This window comes from Cervus elaphus, chromosome 22, assembly GCF_910594005.1.
Source record: "Cervus elaphus chromosome 22, mCerEla1.1, whole genome shotgun sequence".
In the NCBI taxonomy this organism is placed as follows: Eukaryota; Metazoa; Chordata; class Mammalia; order Artiodactyla; family Cervidae; genus Cervus; species Cervus elaphus.
The window spans coordinates 26,231,555-26,237,774 of record NC_057836.1 but is presented as its reverse complement, the minus strand read 5'-3'; the positions used below and the strand labels follow the sequence as shown (position 1 = coordinate 26,237,774).

The 6,220-nt window shown below is 45.6% G+C and overlaps 1 pseudogene; it reads right to left on the bottom strand.

The window, feature by feature from the left end:
- Nucleotides 1-615: 615 nt before the first annotated feature.
- Nucleotides 616-2,230, bottom strand: LOC122680380 (annotated as a pseudogene).
- Nucleotides 2,231-6,220: the final 3,990 nt, after the last annotated feature.

Below are 6,220 nucleotides of genomic sequence, written 5' to 3'. Positions count from 1 at the left end.
ATAAGAATACTCTCTTCTCTTAGAGTCTTCCTCCTGCCCTCGCATCCCACCCCTTCAGGTTGTCAGAGAGCACTGAGCTGAGATCCTTGTGTAAAACAGCAACTTCCCGCTAGCTAGCTATTTTACACTTGGTCGTGCATATATGTCAATGCCACTCTCACAATTTGTCCCACCCTCTCTGTCCCCTGCTGTGTCCACGAGTCTTTTCATTTTTTTTTTTAATTCTCTTAATATTTTATTTTGATGTTTGGAACTCTTGATGCAACATTCTAGAGCAAGGTCCTGAACAGGACCTCTTGTGCCCAAGGGACGGATAAAGGAAAAAGATCTATTTATTCTTTGTGATTTGATGCACAGATGAAAAACTTACACAATAACAGAAGTTGGTCGTTAATAAATTACACCCTAGTTTCTTTCAGCGCTTCCGCAAGCAGACATCTTCAGTTTTCCCATATCTCGACTTCTAGCTCTTTTGTAGTTGTAACACTGCAACATCAATGATGCCTATGTCCAGAATCAGTTAAAAAGACTGTCAAATTCCTTTTCTCTCAGTTCATTTATTTTTCACTGTCTTGGTCCCAGCTGCATCTGAATGATTACCTTCCTCACTTGCTGCTATTGCTTGTTTGGGTGCTCTCGATTGTCCCCGTATTTCGTGGGCGGGTTGGGAGAGGGAGCTTGGGAGGGATGTGCCACTGTGGGGAGGTTGTGGATCACCAGGATGCCTCTGGGATTGATCCCTTCCTTGGCAGCAGGAAGTCCTCCAAGAGCCACGCCCACAATCCTGGCGAGTAACTGTATGTGGCACCATTCAGCTCTGGATGAATTGCTTGCTGATCTATTACTGACCAGGGAGCTGTTGTGACGGAGTTCCTTGTTCACACAGTTTATTAAGCTCTCTGGGATGCGACCTGTGATAGCCCATCGGATCTCAGTGGCAGCCGCCTCCCTCATCTCCAGTGAGGCTTGCTCACTCTACCAGGCTGTGTGGGGAGTACAGATGAGATTCGGTGCATCTTTCAAGGGACGCTGAGCAAAGCTGAAAGGCTCCCACTCGTGCACGTTGAGGGCCGCCCCTCATACCCTGCCTTCTATGAGGGCTTGGGCTAAGGCTTTCTCATCCACCAGTCTGCCGCTGGCTGCGTTCACTAGGAAGGCGCCTTACCTCATCTTCTTTATAGTGAAGCCACTGATGAGGTGGTGGTTATGTTCGTTGGGATTGCAGTGCAGGGAGACGCAGTAGCTCTGGAACAGTAAGTCCTGCAGGGTATAGACTACACGCCCAGGGACCGCTCCACCCCATCCTGCAAGTAGGGGTTATAAAATAGGACGCTGGATCCGAAGGCCTTGGCCCGAACCGCAACTGCCTGGCCCATTGTGACCGAAGCCAATGAAGCCCAGTGTCTCCCCGCGGATGTGCGCCCCCCGCCCCCACGCCCGAGGCAACCTCCCAGATCGGCTAGACGCTCTGCACCCGCGTGCCTTCACGCAACGCCTGGTACAGCCAGATGTTCCGCCCGGACAGATTAAGGATGTGGCAGATGGTTGAGTCCACCGTCTCTTCCGCTGCTGCCTACAGGATGTTGCGATCCCGAGTTCACCTGCAGCCTTGACGCTGACGTTGTCGTAGCCACTGCCTATCCGCACAATCACTCTCCGGGCCTTGAACTTCTCCAGGTCCTCCCTGGTGAGCGTAATGGTGTGATACATCATGGCGCCAACCGCCTCGTTTAAAACCTTCTCGTGGATCTCCTGAGTGAACTGTGCATCCCAGAAGGCCACAGTGGCCAGGACCTTCAGGATGGGCATCTCCACCGGTGCACTCTCTACCAGCCAGAAGCGCCACCAGGGGGCAGGGTGCAGGGGGCCATTCATGATCTGGGGGCGGATACCTTTGCAAATTCTGTCCAATCGCTGTCGCTTGACTTTGTGCTTATCCACAACGGCCATTCTTTAGCGAGCTTTGCACCTCTCTGATTCAAAAGGCAAAGTGGTCCTGAAAGAACTTAGGGGCACTTGCAGGAATCTGCAGGCATTACGCCACTACGCGCCCAACATAAATTTGTCCACAAACCCTGTAGTTCACACGATGGGCTGTCTGTCTTTTTTAACAGAATCCAGCTTCATTGGTTCAAAACCGTTTAAGGCGATGAAACCCTCGTCCTGGGCAGCCGGTGTCCACCACAAAGGGCTTCCACATGGGAGGTGCTGCGGCGGCGGCAGCTGCGTGGGGCTCGGGTCAGCACGGCGTGGCTCCTGACTCCGTCCCTCGCTCCTCAGGCCACCGCCGGCTCCTCTGGGCCGCTTCCTGGTCACCTTAAAATGACCCTCAAGTCTGTTCTTTCTGTCTGCATCTCTTCCTACCCTGCAAATAGCTTCATTGGCACCATTTTTCTAGATTCCACATATATGTGTTAATTATACGATTTTTGTTTTTTCCAACTTACTTCTGTATAACAACTTATACAACTTGCTATACAACTTCTGTATAACAACTTACTCTGTATAACAGGCTCTACATTCATCCACCTCATTACAATTGACCAAATTCATTCCTTTTTATGACTGAGTGATATTTCACTGTATATATATATGTATACCTATATACTACAACGTTGTTATCCATTCATCTGTTGATGGACATCTAGTTGTTAGCTTTTTAAAATGGATATATTGTTTTTATTTATTTTCTTTTCTAAATAAATATATATTTTATACCTAATTTTATATTTTCAAGTTTGCTTTCTTCCCCCCTAAAGCGCCAACAAATTGCATAAGCTTTTGGTTCCATGAAAACTGTATGTTTCCCACCTGTATTATATTTCCCATCAGAGACACTAAAAATGTTGATCCACACTAGAGTCATCTTTCTGGAAGGATATATTTAGGGCCTCTCCTGTGGGGCTTCAGCCCCCGAAATGTGAATATATGAAAATAAGCCTTCATCTGTGGAATTTCAATCCCCTATGACAAAGCTGCATATATTGTCCTTCAACTCTCTTCTCATATAAACACGTCTCTCATCTTCCTTTTTCATTTGTGTGGCTTCATCCTGGTCTTCCAGTTGATAACATTTGATTCAGTACTTTTATATCCCATCATGTGACTTTTCCTTCTCCAAAGAGGTCACATGCCTGACTCCCAGCCACCCCTGCACAAAGGTCCCAAAACTGCTCATGAAACATGGTTTCATACTTCAATTTCTAAATAAATAGTTAATAGAACCCTTCATGCTGCTTCTTTGTTAGCTACTGCTATGAGGGACTCATGTGATCTTGTTGTCCATCCCCACCAGAGCAAGGAGGTCTATACAAATCCTGTTTCTCCACAGGGCATCCTGAGAAAGAAGAGAAACCTCTTCTATCAAAATTTGGAACTGGGATCTCAAACACTTATAACAATGTTCTCTGCTGCTTGACTTGACCCATGGAATCATAACAAAGAGAGAAATAGTGTTTATTTAACTCAATTACTGCCTGGTTTAAATGGTTTTCTGTGAGTGAACAGGAAAATTAACCACCATTCTCAACATTGTTTTTAAGGCAAATTGTGCTCTTACATTACAAATAACTGGCTTAATAAATGATGGTTGGAGCACAAACTGTTGGTGCGTTGAGTAAACAAACTATTTCTTTTCAGTTTGTGAAGTTAAAATTCTTCCACTATTTCTATAATTGGAGCTGGTTGCAGCATAAAGCAGCAGACGATTGACCACCTAGGTGTCACTATGGCTAATTATTAAAATGAATCCAGGTACATGGTACTTACCATCCTTCATCACCTTTGTTTCTCTTTTAAAGTACAGAGCAGACAAGATTCACTTAATTTCTGCAAAAAAGTCTGTAATAAAGAAGAACCTTTGTGTTCTATTATACGTTGATCACTAGAGTCATGGTGCCTGTAAGTTTATATTATGCACAATGGTCCACCTCTGGGAACACTGCCTCCCAGGTAAGGAGCATTATACCTTTTGCTCACAGCAAACATCCTGACCAGGCCTACTTGGGAATGAATACAGGAAGGAAGAAACTAACACATCCTCTCTGGAGACTGACCAGAAGCAGGAAATGTTTGACTTTACTTTTTCCCCTTTTAGTATAAAAGAAGTCTGAATTGTAATTCAGGCAAGATGGTTCTTTGGGACACAGATCTGCCTGCTTGCTGAATCAAGTCGCTATTCCTTGCCCCAACAGCTCATCTCTAGATTTACTGGCCGGCTGTTTGCCTTACAGAACTGTTTGGACTTGATAACAGGTTCAGAAGTTGCAAAAACTTTCATTTCCTTGTTGCTGCTGTGGTCTCTGGGGATCACCCATTGCATTTTGTTTGAGTGAAAGTGTTAGCTGCTCAGTTGTGTCCGACTCTTTACGACCCCATGGACTGTAGCCTGACAGGCTCCTCTGCCCTTGGGATTCTCCAGGCAAGGATACTGGAGTGGGTAGCCATTCCCTTCTCCAGAGCATCTTCCCAACCCAGGGATCAAACCCTGGTCTCCTCCATTGCAGGAAGATTCTTTACCATCTGAGTCACTAGGGAAGCCCGGTTGTTTTGTTTAATGTTGCCCTAATCTGAGATTCAGGGCAGTAGCTCAGTGGAAGATCCAGGCCTGATCTGGGGCAGAAGGACAGAGACCACTTCTTTCTGCGCATTGCGTGAGTCTCTATTCAAGTCATCTGAAGCTGCCTTGAGCTGCGCCAGTTCCCCGCTGCCCATTAGTTTTCATTCAAGGATGTAGAACTAAGCCTTACGATGACATCTTGCCCAGTGGCACGCAAAGCATGATGCTCGTATCAGCAGTGGTCTGCAAGCTATTACCAGTCAAGGACAAAAGAAGTACAGAAATCAAGGGAATGTTTTTAAAACAAAACCTTGTACAGTCAGCTGACATTGCTGTGCAACATCACATCTAAATATATTATCAGTCATTTCATTGGACAGGAAACATCCACTTTGGTTGTTATCAAACTCACCAAGTGAGTTACCTGTGATGTCAAGCACAGTAAGACTGTGTGTTGGTCTGTAACAGAGCAGAAGTGAAAAAAAAATTTTTTTAAACCAGTTCTCCATGATAGTTTTTAAAGCTTTGGTCTAGGTTACCAAGAGGGCACTGGGAGGCAGGGAAATTTTGATGAATGCAAGTTGTAAAGAACTGGGACCTCTGTGGATATAGTCCTGATTTCTGTGCAGACTCAAGATAACTCTCCAGCTTCGTCATGCCCGTAGACTTGAATGAGTGTACTAGGGCTAAGATGTGCCTGGTCCCAGCTTGGATAATGTATGTGTGTTAAGTCACTTCAGTCGTGTCGACTCTTTGCAACCCCAAGGACTGTAGCCCGCCAGGTTCCTCTGTCCATGGAATTCTCCAGGCAAGAATACTAGAGTGGGTTGCCGTTTTCTTCTCCAGGGGATCTTCCCGACCCAGGTATTGAACACGGGTCTCCCACATTGCAGGCAGATTCTTTACCACATGAGCCACCATGGAAGCCCAGCTTGGATGATATTCCACAATAAACAGCCCCTTCAGAGATTGCGATGCACTTTCCTTCCATCCAGCAGAGCAGAGGTAACTGACGTCCGGTACAGCTCTGGTGTCCAAAAGAAAAGCCACACAGGGACATCTAGTGGTAAGGAGAAATCGCCAACCTGCTCCAAAGGAGTCCAAGAATTTCCAAACCCCAAGCCACCTGGGGACTTTGGATTCATTTATTGAATTTTACCTCACACTCTAGCAAATTAGTCACTGTGTTTGAAGGAAAGCAGACGTCAATGTGATGCCTGGCCCCTGAAACGGAGCTGGACACTCCAGCCACCTGTTAGGACACCTCTAACAAGTCTCTGTACATCCAGAATGGAGCAAAGAGTGAAGGCAATAGATAGATTCTTCAGGCAAGAGTGCCAAGGAGAGAACACAGATAGAAGATCATCATTTTACGAACAATTACTTCAATACTGTCTTTCTGGTTGGCTGTAAAATGGACCTAACTGCAGAGAGGCAGAAATGATGCAAGGCTCCAAAATAAACTGAATACTTTAAAAACAGTCCTCCAAACTTGCCGATCTATAAATTAACATCAGCAAAACTCTTAATGAGATTTACCTGTGAGTTCCCCAGCAAGATGACAAAGCCAAATCAAAGCTAGCCACCCAGATTGATAAAACAAAGGCCTTAGAAGAAGCAGATCTCTCCTGGCATTTGACTAAAAGACTGAAGCTAAAATAA